At 44.9% G+C, this 16,272-nt stretch overlaps 1 protein-coding gene across 1 annotated transcript in view; it reads left to right on the top strand.

Moving 5' to 3' along the window:
- Positions 1-11,838: 11,838 nt before the first annotated feature.
- PSD4 (pleckstrin and Sec7 domain containing 4) overlaps positions 11,839-16,272 on the top strand; it is a 31,748-nt gene continuing 27,314 nt past the window's right edge. Inside the window, exon 1 of the mRNA XM_024558601.3 lies at positions 11,839-12,021. The gene's annotated coding sequence lies outside the window, so the exon portion shown is untranslated. The remainder of the gene's footprint in view (positions 12,022-16,272) is intronic.

Consider the following 16,272-nt stretch of genomic DNA (forward strand, 5'->3'; position numbering starts at 1 on the left):
ATGGTAAAGGGCCTTCTATAAGAGGAAAAACAAGAACAAAATTATAAAGAATAAAATGGCAATAAATACATACCTATTATCAATCACTTTAAAAGTAAATGGCTTAAATGCTCCAGTCAAAAGACATAGGGCAGCTGAATGGATGAGAAAACAAGATTCGTATGTGCTGTCTCTAAGAGACCCACCTGAGAATGAAATACACACACAGGCTGAAAGTGAAGGGCCAGGAAAAGATATTTTATGCAAATAGAAACAAAAAGCTGGGGTAGCCATACTTATATCAATCCAAATAGACTATTAAAAAAGGCTTTAACAAGAGACAAAGAAGGTCATTACATAATGATAAAGGGATCGATACAGCAAGAGGATATAACCCTGCTAAACATCTATGGCACCCAACATAGGAGCACCAAAATGTTGCATATAAAACAAATATTGATGTACATAAAGGGAGAGAAATGGTAATACAGTCATAGTAAGGGACTCTAACACCCATTGACATCAATGGATAGATCTTCCAGACAAAAAAAATCAAAAGGAAACAGGGGCCATAAGTGACATATTAGACCAGATGGATTTAATTAATATTCTCAGAGCACTGACCCCCAAGATTGCACAAAATACATTTTTTAAGTGCACATGGAACATTCTCCAGGATAGATCATATGTTAGGCCATAAAACGAGCATCAGTAAATTAAAGAAAATTTAAATCATTTCATGCATCTTCTCCAACCACAATGGTATGAAACTAGAAATCAATTACAAAAACCCCTGAAAAACACACAAACATATGCAAGCTAAATAACATGTTACTGAACAATGAAGGGATTAACAATAAGATCAAGAAAGAAATCAAAACACACCTTAAGACAAGCAAAAATGAACACACAACAACTCCAGATATTTGGAACACAGAGAAAGCAGACCTAAGAGGAAGAGTCACAGCAATACAGGCCTACCTCAAGAAAACGAAAAAAATGTTAAATTAAAAATCTAACCTTACACTGAAAAAACTAGAAAAAGAAAAACAAACAAAGCCCAAAGTGAATAAAAGGGAGGAAATAAGATCAGAACAGAAACAAATAAAATGTAGTCTAAAAAAATACAAAAAATTCAATGAAACTAAGAGTTGGTTCTTTGAAAAGATAAAAAAATGATCAATAAACCTTTAACCAGACTAATCAAGAAAAAGAGAAAGAGTACCCAAGTCAATAAAATCAGAAATGAAAAAGAAGAAACAACTGACATCACAGAAATACAAAGCATTACAAGAAAATACTATGAACAATTATATGCCAACAAATTGGGCAACCTGGAAGAAAAAGATAATTTCCCAGAAACTACAAGTTCCCAAGCCTGAATCAAGAAGAAACAGAGAATCTGAACAAATCAATTACAACTAATGAAATTGAAACAAAATAACAACAACAACAACTCCTACCAAACAAAAGTCCTAGACAGGATTACCTCACAGGTAAATTTTACCAAACTTTCAAAGAAGAACTAACACCTATCATTCTCAAACTATTACAAAAAGTCCAAGAGTAAGGAAGACTCCCAAGCGCATTTTATGAGGCCAGCATTACCTTGATTCCAAACCCAGACAAAGACACAACAAAGAAAAAAATTGTAGGTTAATGTCCCTGATGAACATAGATGCAAAAATCCTCAACAAAATATTAGCGAATTGAATTCAGCAATATATTAACAATGCCATACACCATGAGCAAGTAGGATTTATTCCTGAGAGGAAAGGATGGTTCAATGTCTGCAAATAAATTAAATGATATACCACATAAACAAAGTGAAAGACAAAAATCATATGATTATATCAATACATTAAAAATTGACAAAATCCAGCATCCATTTATGATGAAAAACTCTCAGCAAAGTGGGAATAGAGGGAATATATCTCAACATAATAAAGGCCACATACAACAAACCCACGGCCAACATCATACTCAATAGGGAAAAGTTAAAAGCATTTCCCGTAAGATCAAGAACAAGACAGGGAAGTCCACAGTCACTGCTCTTTTTCAACCAGTGCTGGGAGTTCTGGCCACAGCAGTCAGACAAGAAGAAGGAATAAAAGCTGTCCAAATAGGAAAGGAAGAGGTAGAACTGCCATTATTTGCAGATCACACACACTGTATATAAAGAACCCTAAAGATCCCACAAAAAAATCTACCAGAACTGATAAATGAATTCAGTAAAGTATAGCAGGATACAAAATAAATTTTCAAAAATCAGTTGCATTTTAGACACTGATAATGAATGATTAGAAAGAGAAACTAAAAAAACAATCCCACTTACAATTTCACTTAAAAATACCAAGGAATAAATTTAACTAAGGATGTAAAAGATCTATACTCAAAAAATTATAAGACATTGGAGAACGAAGTAGCAGAAGATACAAATAATTATAAGAATATACCATGCTATGGATAAGAAGAATTAACATTATTAAAATGTCCATACTACCCAAAGAAATCTGTAGATTCAATGCAATTCCTATCAAAATGCCAATGGCATTTTTCACAGAACTTGAACAAATAGTCCAAAAATTTGTATGGAAACACAAAAGACCCCAAATGGCAACATCAGTTTTGAAAAAGAAGAACCAAACGGCTGGTGTCACACTACATGATAACAAACTACGGTACAAGACTATTGTAATAAAAAATGCTACTGGTATAAAAACAGACACATAGATCAATGGAACAGAATAGAGAGCCCAGAAGTAAACCCACACCTATATGTTAATTAATCTGTGACAAAGGAGGCAAGAATATACAATAGGGTGAAGAGAGTCTCTTCAATAAATGGTGCTGGGGAAATTGGACAGATACAAGCCAAAAAAAAAAAAATGAACCTTCTTACACCACATACAAGAAGAAACTCAAAATGGATTAAAGACTTCAATGTAAGACCCAAAACCATAAAACTTCTAGAAGAAAACGTAGGCAGTAAAATCTCAGACATTTCTTATAGCAATATTTTTTCTTACATATCTCCTCAGCCAAGAGAAACAAAAGAAAAATAGACAAATGGACTACATCTAATGAAAAAGTTTTTGTACAAGAGGGGAAACCATCAACAAAACAAAAAGACAGCCTACTAAATGGGAGAGTATATTCACTGATGATACATCCAATAAGGGGCTAATCTCCAAAATTAAAGAACTCCAACAACGTGACACCAGAAAAACAACCCAATTAAAAAATGGGCAAAGGACCTGAATAGACACTTCCCCAAAGAGGACATACAGAGGGCCAACAGACATTTGAAAAGATGCTCAACATCACTGATCATCAGAGAGATGCAAATCAAAACCACAATGAGATGTCATCTCATACCTGTCAGAACAGCTATCATCAATAAATCAGCAAACAACAAATGTTGGTGAGAATGCGGAGAAAAGAGAACCTTTATGCACTGTTGGTGGGAATACAGACTGGTGCAGCCACTGTGGAGTGGAATACAGTGTTGAGGTTGCTCAAAAAAATTAAAAATAGAACTACCGTAGAAATTCCCACCTCTGGTTGTATATCTGAAGAAACCTAAAACCAGTTCGAAAGAATACGCACCCGCATATTCATTGCCACAGTATTTACAATGGCCAAGATATGGAAGCCGCCCGTGTTCATCAACAGATGAGTGCATACACAAGCCATGGTACGTATATACAATGGAATATTACTTGGCCATAAAAAAGAAAGATTTGCAGCAGCATGGATGGACCTCTAGGGTATCATGCTAAGTGAAATAAGCCAGACAGAGAAATACAAATACCATATGATGTCACTTGTATGTAGAATCTAAAGAACAAAATAAATGAACAATCAAAATAGAAACAAACTTATAAATACAGAGAACACACTGATGGAGGTCAAAAGGAAGGGATATGGGGGAGCAGGGTAAAAAAGGTGATGGGGTTAAGAAGTATTGATTGCTAGTTACAAAACAGGCATGGGATTGTAAGATAAAGCACCGGGAATGAAGTTAACAGTATTGTAATAACTGTGTATGGTGCCAGGTGGGCACCTGAATGGTCTGAGGTAATGCACTTTGTAACAGATATGAGTGTCTACCTGCTGTGTGGTATACCTGAAACTAACACAGAAGTGTTGAATGCAAACTGAAATTGAAAAATAAAAATTTAAAAATGTCCACCAGGGGTCAGCATTTTCCCGATGACAATCCATATGCAGGCCTTTCTTGGCTCCATGAGACCTCTGTGTGGGTGGGTGACATGGAATTACCCCTTTTCCCCCACCCCACACACACATCCCACCTTTCCCCAACTCAGCACAGGAACCTGGCGCCATGCCTGCAGGGGAGACTTGCGCTTTGTCCTGTTGGTGGGTGGTGGATGGAGCTCGCAAAACATAAACAAAATGCAGAGACACTCAGTGCAGTGAGGACTGGATCCAGAGGGAACAGCCATGCCCGGCCTCTCCCATGGAGTCAGATGATGGGAAAATGACTGGAGTCAGAGCAGAGGGTGACATGGGTGGCAGTGGCTTCACACGCCAGTCCCATGTGACTTCACCTCCCCTCTGAGAGTCTCCCTGACAGCGGACTGGGCTGTCCATGCCCAGTGTGAAGGCGCCCTTCCCTGGGCCACGATGGGGTCACTCTGGCACCTTCTTCTTCCTCCTTGGCAGTGTTCCTGGTTAGTCAAGAAAGTTTCCTTTCCTCGCTGGCCTGTGGCTGGAGCACAGGAACAGGGGCGAAGTCAGCAGGGGTAAATCCCACCGGGCCAGGCTGGTGATGGTCAAGGTTACAGCCTGTGCATAAAGCGTGGACCGGCCTCAGACAGCCTGAGGCCCAAACCACCACCACCCCCGCCCCACCGTGGAGTGCATGCTCTCCTCCGCGCCACCATTTTCCTATCCAACCTTCAAACCCGGGCTCGTGGGAAACTTTTCCCGGGAAGACACTGAGACAATGTCATGCCAGCCGTTAGTAACCTGGTCTCGGAACTCCACCACTACTGTGGCCCAGACCGTGATCCACTTCATACCGGTGAGGCCTTTCCAGGGGTGCATGTTTGAACCCTTAAGGTATAGACTAAGTGTTTTGCTTTTTGCACCTCCAGAGCACCTGGCTACTTACCAGAAACTGATTCATGCTCATTCCAAAGTATGTTAACTTCCTGTACATGACCCATCCTCTTCCCTCCACTTAGAATTCTCCACCTCAGAGACCCACTGGATTCGTTTCCTTTCCTTCGCTGAGGCCACTGCGCAAATGGTGCCTCATCAGAGAGGTATTTTTGGCCACTCCATCTAACAGCGTCTACCCCCGAAGACACCTGTATCTCCTTTACCTGCAGTCTCTGTACCTTGCTTTATTTTTCTTCCTAGCAATGTTACCTCTGATCTGTTACATATTTGCTTGTTTGCTTACTGACATCTACTTGCCCACTGCATTGCAGCAGGAACGCCGCCACCCGCTCAGTGCCCTGTCACTAATTCAGTGAGCTGCTCTGTGCCAGGTCCAGCCCTGGAGACAATGCACAGAAGGCCCCCTAACCAGCCTAACCAGCAGCAGAACAGGTCCAAATACACAGCGTACTTTGCAGTATTTTTACACCGTTAATTTTCGTTTCTGGTTGTCGTCTTTTTTTCTTGTGTGTTATGGGTGGAATTGGGGAAACAATGATTCCTTCTACTGGGGTGGGTATGGGGGCCAGGGGCACTAACTGGGCGTCTCTCTGTCCTTGTTGTGAAAGCCACAAAAGTCTCAGTCGAGGGGCTTGGGAGGAATAAATGAAAGGAAAGGAAAGGTTGGACAGTGAATGGGGTCATGGCAAAAACACCACGAGCTACAATCAGAACTGAGTACAAGACACCACTGTCCTAAACATAGGTGGTCTTGCCTCCCACAGGCCAGGGTCCCAAGGCCTGGCCCAGGGCCTCGTTCTGGGCCCCTCTGCTTTCCCAAAGACTATCACCGCCGCTCTCCAGCTGCCAGCCCCCAAAGCCCACATTTCTGTGGTGTCTCCCGCGAAGGAGCTCCCACCTCTGACTTCCCCCACCCAGGTAGGTTCAGGCTCACCTCTGCACATCCAAAGGGACAGAGGGGTTGTGGGCTCCAGGAAGGCAGAGCTCTAAAGCTCCCAGATGTTAACATCATGTTCTCGGGCAGAACTTCTATGCCTTGCAAACCAGAGCAAACACCCTGGAGGAAGTACACTTTTACCCTGTTTGGGACTCTCGGCCGAAGATGTGTGCTGCCCCAGCAGGGGTGAGGGGAGACAGCAGCGGAGACAGCTGGTGTCCCCATGGGCCACTTTCAGGTGGCGGGGATGGCATAAACAGAGAAGTCTCTGATCTGAAGTCAGAAGGCCCAGACACAAGGTCCAGCTCCACCATTAACAGCTGGACAATTTTAAACGAGCTGCTAGAGCTTCATGAAGATCATTTAGGAAACCAAGATCATAACACTTCTGGGTTGATTTGACAGTTCACATGTGAAAGTACTCTGTGCAAAAGCACTCTATAAAAATTGTTTTAATAACGTTATGACCTACTGTTTCTAGAAGCCTCAGCCTGCAGAAGCAAAGCAGGTCTCACCCCCCAAGCGTCCTGGTCCTGACGTGACGCCACCCCTACCCGGTATTTCTGGGTGACCCGGTGAGAGGCTTCACGTGTGTCCGTCAGAACCTCCACCCCAAACCTTCCCCACTCCCCTCCTCTCCTTGTTGATTCCAGTCTGCCCCAAGGGAGATCTCTCCAGATAGTCCCAGAGCCTCCAGTTCTCAAGGTGCCTGAGTGGGTTCCAAGAAAGGGAGAGAATATTTCCCCAGCTCTGCACCACCAGGTGGCGCTTGAATCCCCCAAAACACTCAGTGCTGCCCTCAGACCCAGGGAAAAACTTGGCCTGGGATCATTGGTTTCAATAAGACACACATTCTCAAGGAGAAGCAAGACTGTACCGGCACAGTGAAGCCCGACCCCAAACTGGAGAAGCAGCGCAAGGAAGCTGTGTGTGCAGATTCGGCCCCTCGCCGCAAATCCTCTCCGTCCCCACTGTCCACAGAACGAGTGTCCAAAGCCCCCTCTGGGGACGATGGTTTTGTTTTGCAAATGCATAGTCAAATGTCCCCATTCTGTGCCCAGAACAGAGGATCCACCCACCCCAAAGGCCTTTCCAAGGGCTCATCTTTCTGAAGACAATATTGCTTGCTGCTTTGAATTTCCCTTCAGCCCTCCACACCAAGTTTCAATGAGATTAGGACCAGGGTTAGTCCCCAGCAGCACAGGCAGAGGAGCCGTTGCACCTGCTGCGTCCCCGGCACCCTTCTCAACCCCCTTTCCCCAGTTAACTCAGGAGCAAGGGAATAAAATTGTGTTTATGACCTGCCCACTGGCCGGTTTCAGATGAAGCCTGGGGCGTTAAAATCAGGTGACACTTCTTTTTTCTTTCTTTTAATATAAATTCATTTAGTTATCGTCATCAAGCCCACATAAGAGTGGCCTCTAAGTATGGCAGGGAGTTAGATTCCGAGCCATCAAAAGCCATTAAAGGATTTTTAGGCTAAAAGATGAAAGGATTTGACTAGCACTTTCGATTGAGGTATAATTTACAACAATATTGTTTGCAAACAATAGAATGACTCAAATGTTTGGCCTGTGAGTTTTGGCAAATGCAGATAGTTCTGTAACTACTACCTCTCCAAAAATGCAGAACGCTTCCATAACTCCTGAAAGTTTTTGTCTCTTTCTAACCACTCCTCCCCGGAAGTTAGTAACTACCGCTCTCACTTCTACCCCCATGGCTTGGCTGTGCCCACTTTAGGACTTCTTCCTGTAAGTGAGAGGACATACTCTTCCTATTTGGCTGAATTGTTTCACTTAGCATAATGTGTTTGAAGTTAATCCGCATTGTAGTATCACCTCAGTATGGCCAAATGACATTCCATTGTACGGGTGTACCACACATTGTTTATCAATTTATCAGTTAATGAACATTTGGGTTGTATCCATGTGGAGCTATTATTAATGATGCTGCTGTGAAAATTCATGTAAAGTTTTTTATGTGGACATGTATTTTCATTTCACTTGGGTACATACCAAAAAGTGCAACTGCTGGGTCATATGATATATATTTTTTTATCCTCACCCGAAGACATACTTATTGATTCTAGCGAGAGGGGAAGGGAGGAAGAGAAGGAGAGAAACATTTATGAGAGGGAGAAACATTGATCAGTTGCCTCTTGCTCTGACTGGGACCAAACCCACAACCCGGGCATCTGCCCTGACCAGGCATCAAACCTGAGACCCTTTGGTCTACGGGACAACGCTCCAACTAAGTGAGCCACACTGACCAGTGGTATGATACTTTGATGTTTACCTTTGAGAACTGCCAAACTGTTTTGCAAAGCTGCTAGAAAACCCCACCAACAGTGTATAAGGGCTTCCATTTCTCCCTTCCCTCCCCAACACTTGCTGTCACGTGTTTTTACTATGGCCAGTCTAAGACATTTCTCTGATGGCTAACGATGTTGAGCATCTTTTCCTGAGGTTATTGGTCCTTTGTGTCTCTTATTTGGATAAATACCTATTCAGATCCTTCACCCATTTTTCTAGTTGGGTTATCTGTTTTTTGTTATTGATCTGTAACATTTCTTTACACGTCTAGATATAAGTCATGGTTCTTTTTTTAACCATACGGGTTTCCAGGTGTTCCAGAACAGCTCGTGAGAAAACTTTCTTTTCTCCACTGAATCACCTCGACACCTTCATCAAAAGACACCAGTTGACCATAGATGTGTGGGTCTACACTTGGACTCTAACTCCGTTACACTGACCTGTTTACCTATATTTATGCCATTTTGGATTAAAGTATTTGCAAATTTTCCTTGTGATTTCTTCTTTGACTTGTGGGTTCTTTCGAGGTGTATTGCTTAGTTTTCCAAATATTTGGGCATTTCTAGGTAAAATACTCTTGTTGATTTCTAATTTGATTTCATGGTGTCAAGAAGATGAGATCTGTGTGATTTCAACCCACTAACACTTACAGATCACGTTCAGTCAGTCTGCACAGCTGGCCTGGCTTAGAGTTCCGTGTGCACTTGAAAAGAATATGTACTCTGCTATTGGTGATGTGGTATTTTACGTCATTTTTGGTAAAGATGAATGACAATGTTTAAATCTCCTACACCATTCTTACTCATTTTGTGTGTACTTGTCATTAAGAGAGAGAGGTGTTAAAATATTCAGCTAAGCTTGTGGATTTTATATTTCTCTTTTGGGTTCTGTCAATTTCTGCTTGATGTTTTTAGAAGTTTTGCTGTTAAATTCATATAATTTAGGATTATTGAGTCTTCTTGAATTACTGATCCTTTTATTTTTAAAAATGAAGCTTTTTTATTTTTAGGACCACCCCTTGTATTGAAGTCTACTTTGTTCAAAATTAATATAACCACACCAAGCTTTCTTGGGCTTAGTGTTTTACATCGTACATTTTTTCCACCTTTTTTCAACTTTATATTTAAAGTGTGTCTCTTCTAAACATATGGCTGGGTCTTCTTTTAACAATTTTGATAAGCTCTGCCTTTTAATTGGAATGTTTAATATAATTACTGATAATTTTTCAATTTTGCTATTTGTTTTAAATGTCCTCTCTGATTTTGTTTATTTTTCCCTTACTTTCCTGAACTTTTTTTTCAGTAGTAATTTTTACGTCCCACACCATACATTACTCTGAACCTCAGCACACTGCCCTGCATTTTCTTTTCCCTCCTGTGCTCGGTGCTTTTCCCATCTCACACCTTGCTTTCACGCGTGTTACGAACCCCAGTATGTCGTTGTTCTTTACTTGTCAGCTGATTTTTAAATCATTTAACACAAGAAACAAAATGGTCTTTCATATTTACTCCTATATTTATCATTTTCAGTCCTCTTTGTTCCTTTCGGAAGAGTCTAATTCTCATCTTATTTCATTCCCTTCACCACGAAGCATTTCTTGACTTTTCTTACAGGGTGTGCTGGGGTTTTGTTTATTTGAAAATGTCCTTATTTGGCTTTCTATTTAACATATGTTTATAACTGGATCGGAACTATAAATTGATAGCTTTTTTTCCTCTGTCAGCACTTCAGATAGATGTTCCATTGCCTTCTGGCCGATGTTGTGTCTGGTGAGAAGTTAGCCATCATTCCTGTCACTGGGTCCCTGTGCGCAGTGTGCATTTTCTCCCGCTCTCTCTTTATCTGTGCTAAGTCAGGGACTATGAAAGAACCTGAGATTTGATTTTTCTCTGCTAGCAAGCCAGCAAGTTGGCATGCCATGGTTTTTATAGTTACTGGCAGAAGATGAGACAGTAGATGACTCATAGTAATAGCAGTGTCATTTTGTAGCATCGGTTCCTGACACCAGTCCCCACGGTGTAATATGACGAGGGCCATAGGTCGCCTGCACAGAGAATAGGCTGTGTTACAGCAGAGGAACCCCAATATCGGGAGGCCCTGGCCTCACACAAGGAGAGCTGAGAAACTCATCCATCTCTTGCCTGGCAGGAAAAGGTTGAGGTGTGTCTTCATTCCAGGGTAATGAAGACAGACAGTTCCCTCCCTGGAGCAGATTTATCCATAGTCCACTTGGCTGATTAATTTTAAAATAATGGTAATCATATCTTGGCTGACATTTCCTATATCTTCACCCATTATATTCGTCTTTTGCTATAGGTTCTTTGACATCTTTGTCATAATTTCCATTTTTAATTCTTTATTCTCTGATTCCAACATCTCGTCTACATTTCTGATACTGTGATATAAGAAATATAGATTCGGTTCCTGACACAGAGCTCCTAAAAAAAAAACCCTTGTAATTTCCTGAGTGATGGAGTGATGAAAGCATCCTTTGTTTAATCGGTTTTTGTTGTAGAGTGGATGTAGTTAATGATACACTGTAGATGCTCTGGGTTCTGTTATTTTCCTCTGAAGAGTGTCAAATATGTTCTAGCAGGAAGTGAAATGACTGGGACCTCACCTTGGCTTTGTAGAGGCCAAATTTTAGATTTTGGATGGATTTCTTTTGGTTTGGTCTCTAATTCTAGGGTATATCTTTTAATCCTGGGACATAGTTTTTACTCTTTTAATGTGGCAATTCTGGGGTTTCAGTGGACAATCCAAAGTGTTTACCAAGCCCCTCTAAAATGGCAGGACTTGAACCCCAAATTCCCTAGCAGCAGGCAACTTACTGCTCAAATGTGTGCTCAGCTGCTGTTTTCCTTTGGGTTCTTTAGATTCTCACCCCACGTGTGTTGTACACTCAGCCGGTAGCCAAGGATCTGAGGTCAGTGTGGGAGGGCCTCTTCCCATTGTGGCTCCCTCCCTCCTAGGGTTTTCCCTCAGGGACCCCCCCCCCCCTTTACATCACACTACTGCTCACCTCTGTGCCAGGATGCAATCTTTTGGAATATTTGGCTCCTCCTACCCCCCAGTGCTCAGTCAGTGCCTGACATACATACACTAAGTGCACAATGAGTGCTTGCTTGTAGCGTGAACAAATGAATTATGAACAGGATTGCTGACCTGGCACCAGGGCCCCATCTAACAAAGACAAAGCAGCAGTGCCTCGTGGTGAATGCACACGGCCTCTGGATCCTGTCTGTCCAACTGAGCAGCCTTGGGTGGGGGTGTGCACCGTGGGGCGCGGGGGACGCGGCGGGCGCCAGGAGCACGAAGGGCCAGAGCGAGGGCCTAGCCCTGCCTCACACCGCAGCAGTCAAACCAGTCCGACCACTACGCCCCCGGCTGCCCTCCCCGCCCCACGCCCCGCCCCGTCTCACGCCCTGCCCTCCCCTCCCCTCCCTTTCTCTCGCCGCCCCGCCGCTGAGCCGGGGAACCAGTCGGTCCCACGAGTGCACAGCGGAGCTGGACAGTCCAGCCCACTTAGCCGCCGCCGGCAGCCCTCGCTGCCCTGGTACCTGGGCACCTGGGCACCGGGGCACCCGACCATGGGGCGCCCGGGCCGGCAGGAGGCAGGAGCAGGAGCCTGGCGGGAGATGGGTAAGGGCTACGGGGAGGCCAGGCTGGGGGTCCCGCCGCCGCCGCCGGGGACTGTGTGCGCTGTGCAAAGCGCCAGGTGGGGAGCATCTGTTCGGGGCAGGGCCGGGGCGCTGAGAGAGGGCAAGGGGGCCGGAGCCAGGAAGAGTTGGAAGACGCTGTAGGGGTGTCGCGAGCGAGTGGGGTCTTTCAGAATCTAACCTGGTACGGTGACAGGGATGGGGACAGCAAGGGGATACTCGGCTGTGCCCCGCTGGGAAAGTCGGTGGGGCCTGGGTGCGGTGCCTCCACTGTCTCCTCCAGCTGGGCCGGTGGAGCTGGGCTGGGCAGGAGCAAGCGTTCAGGCCACCCAGTGATCCAGAGTTAGATAAAGCTGGATGACCCTGAGGGCTTTCCTTCACGTCCCATTGCCCCTGTTGCCTCCCTTGTCCTGTCTGGTGCCTCTCTGGCCCCTGGGGGCCCCTGCCTGGTGGGGGCCTGTCCCTACAGGCAGCCAGCCCCCCAGAAAGCCCTGGAGGAGGAGAACCTAGCTTTTCTTAACCCTTCTCAGTGTGTCTGGCCAGAGGCATTGGAGAGAGATCCCTGGGAGAGTAAACAGCATCTGCTCAGCTGACAAACTCACATGCTCTTCAGGGCTCCTTTCTGCCTTAGAACTGAGTCTAGCTTGACCTTTCAGGAGGGCCATGGGGCAGCGATGTGAGTTCCCTGCAGTTTTTCCAGACCGCAAGATGGATTTTGCTGCTGTGGTCAGTGAACTCACCTAGGCCCCTGTGCCCATGGCCTGCATGTCTAGGTCAGGAGGCCAGCATCAAAGTGAAGGCCTGAGCTGCCCTTGAACCTCATTAGCCTGGCCCTTCCCCGGGCCCAGAGCTGATGGAATATAATTAACAACTAATTGGGTGTCTGCTAGCCTCGCTGCATAAGAAGCACCAAGATAAAGTGTAGCTAGTGGGTAGTGTGGATGCATTCTTCCAGACATGGCATTTCTTCTGGAAGGAGAGAAGTCATTCATCCAACAAATATCAACTACAAATATGCAGATGACCCATTATTTCAGAGTGATAAGCGCTATAAAAACATAACAAAACAGGGGGTGGTGGGCACAGCAGTGGAGCAGGTGGGAACTCGGCCCTCAGCTGGAAAAGGCAACCGGCAGACCTGCTGAGAGAGGGCAGAACACAGCGCTGTTTCAGGCCCACAGCTCTGGGCACAGGGTGGGATATTACTGGGAGCAGGACTTAGGGGCTTCCTGGAAAGCAGGGGTGTCCAACCTGTACCTCATGGGCCGCATGCGTCCCAGGATGGCTGTGAATGCAGCCCAACACAAAACCATAAATTTACTTAAAACTTTATGAGATTTTTTTTGTGATTACATGTTGCAATGTATTAAATGCGTGGCCCAAGACAATTCTTCCAGTGTGGCCCAGAGACGTCGAAAGGTTAGACACCCCTGCTGTGAAGGATGGTGCGCGGTGGAGGGTGCATGAGTGGTGAGTTGTCCCTCTCTGAGTCCTGAGAGCGCAGTTCTTGTTGGGAAGCTTCGTCTAAGGAAGAGATTTAAGCTTCCCCAGAAAACATGCTCTGTCTCCTCACTCATCTGTTCATTCATTCAGGTATTACTGAAGGCCCCTGTGTTCTAGGCGCTTCCGCAGGTGTTGGGGATACAGCAGAGAGCTTCGCAGTCCCTGCCCTCGCAGAGCTTGTTTTCTGGTGGGGAGAAATGACATATAAGAACAAGTCTGATGTCAAGTCAGGTGAACGCTGTGAAGAAAGGCAGAGCAGCTTAAGGGTGATGGGGGCCGCTGTGTTTAGTAGAGACGTCAGGACAGGCAGTGTGGAGGGGATGGAATTTGAATGGAGACCTGAAGGTACACAAGACACAGTCATGTGAGTCTCTGGGGGAAGAACATTCCAGGCAGAGGGACTAGCACATGCCAAGGCCCCTGAGGTATGAAGGAGGCGTGAGCCTTCTGGGCATGCTGACCATGCTGCAGGAACTGGACAGAGGCCAGGAGGCTGCTCAGAGCCTTTCCTTAGAGGACAAAGCATGGGGCAGGGGCAGCCTGATGGCCAGAGGGACCCCAGAAAGCAGATGTTGTTTCCAGGCAAACTCAGGGTCAGGCTCGGTTGTTTAACCCAAGCAGGGGACAGGAGATCACCAGAGAGAGAGTGTGTCTGGGCCGGAGACCAGCCACTTGCTTTTCCCACACCCAGCTTTCACCCAAACATCATGGCCCACACAGAGGGAGCTAGACTGGGAGCAGACTGGGTTTTTCAAATCAGTAAAGACTCTGGAAGCTGGAAATGGGGGGAAGGACCATGGCCTTCTAGGAAAATTCCAATAACCTTTCATTGTTAAACTAACTAGGCGATCTCATTAGTTGGCTTAAAAGCAGAACAGGAGAGTGTATACTAATGGACGTATACTGAGCAAGCAGTGTGTCGCAGGCTCTCCTTCGATCGCCTTCTGTGCAAACACACATCGCCCTCACAGCGAGTCCGCGCAGGGTACTCGATCACTGCCCCGTTTCACAGATGAGAAACCTGAGGCCCAGGCAGTATGACAGCTGCCCATCTGCACCCAGCTGGCGAGTGTGCGGTCGGGGCTGCTCTCAGGGGGTGCAGTTTCAGAGCCGAGCGCTTTGGGAGAGGTTTGGCCGACCCATGGCTGTGGCAGGGCAGGTGTCCGTCTTACCAGCCAGGGGGTTGGAGACGGACGGTGGGGCTATGAGCCCGCTCCACTTCTTTTCTTCTTTGTAAGGTAATATTTGCATGGGTAAATTTTCTTTAAAAATGTTTTTAAAGTTAATACTTGAACTTTACTTTTATCAATGTTCATTCAAACGGCCCTCCAGGGATGCAGTGGAACAGCTCCCTCTGTCTCCTGTCCTCTGATGCCCAGTTCTCTTCCGTTTCTTGTAGCTGCACCTAGAGAGACAGTTCTACTTGTAACACGCCTGTGTCCGTGATACCCCCTTTCCCTTTCCTCCTTTTCTCTTTTATTATACAAATTGCAATAATGCTCAAGTCTATACTTTTTTAAACTTATACATGAATATACTTACCATTCTGAGTCAGGACGTACAGATGGCCCCTACCCGTGTTGAGTTTACCTCTCGCAGAGTGGGAGTAAATGTGGGAGGTCTCACATTTCCCTACTGGTTTTCCCTGGCTTTCTGGGTTGTTTTCTGTTTCTGTTTGTTTGTAGTGACAGACAGGAATGCGTGAAGCATGCGGGTACCTACATATTTGCTCACTTCTGCGTCTGTTTTAGAAGAAATTCATAACATGTGGACTCACTGATTTAAAAAGCATGTGTATTTGAGATTTCAGTCCATGCTGCCAGCTTGTGAGGCTTAGTTCTGAGACTGTTTCCTTGCGGCTCCATCAATTGGTCTGTTATCAACTTCCCGTTCTCGCCAACTTGACAGAAAAAAATGGCATCACGTTGTGGTTTAATAGGTGGTTTTTTTGTGAGTTGTGTTGGGAGTCTTTCTCTTTCCATGAACTGTTCATGTTCTTGGCCTATGGTTTAAATTGGATTGCTCCTTGTTTTTTGTTATTGCGTTATAGTCATCCCTCATCTCTAGTCCCGCTTACTGCCCCTCACCACCTTCCCCTACACTCGACAGCAGCGGCCACTGAGACATGTTTATGATACGTTTATCTGCAGATATATTTTAGAGAAATATATAATGTTGATTCATATATACATGTATTTTAAACTACATATATTGCATTTGTACCACAAATTGTGATCTTTTTACTTTTTTTAAAGATTTTCTTTTATTTAGTTTTAGACAGAGGGGAAGGGAGAGAGAGAAACGTCAAAGTGTGGTTGCCGCTCATGCGAGCCCAAATGGGGACCTGGCCTGCAACCCAGGCATGTGCCGTGACTGGGAATTGAACCAGTGACCCTTTGGTCCGCAGACTGGTGCTCAATCCACTCAGCCACACCAGCCATGGCGATCTTTTTACTTTTTAAACCTGATACTGTTTTGAGAAATGTCTCTGACTGCTGTGTGAATGCTACACAGTGTTCCATGGTTAGAATTTATACATTATCATCATAACAGTTGATTCTTATTGACTTGGTCTTGGAAGGTTGTTTGGAGAAATGGCGTTTTGGGTGTGCGCCTTGGAGGATGAAGAGGAGTTGACAGATGAAAAGGAGGATGTGGAAGAGGACAGAGCTGAGCAAGAGGCAGCATAAGGACATGCTGACATGTGAAACTACTGGGAACTTTCAAGCAA

This window comes from Desmodus rotundus, chromosome 5, assembly GCF_022682495.2.
Source record: "Desmodus rotundus isolate HL8 chromosome 5, HLdesRot8A.1, whole genome shotgun sequence".
NCBI lineage: Eukaryota > Metazoa > Chordata > Mammalia > Chiroptera > Phyllostomidae > Desmodus > Desmodus rotundus.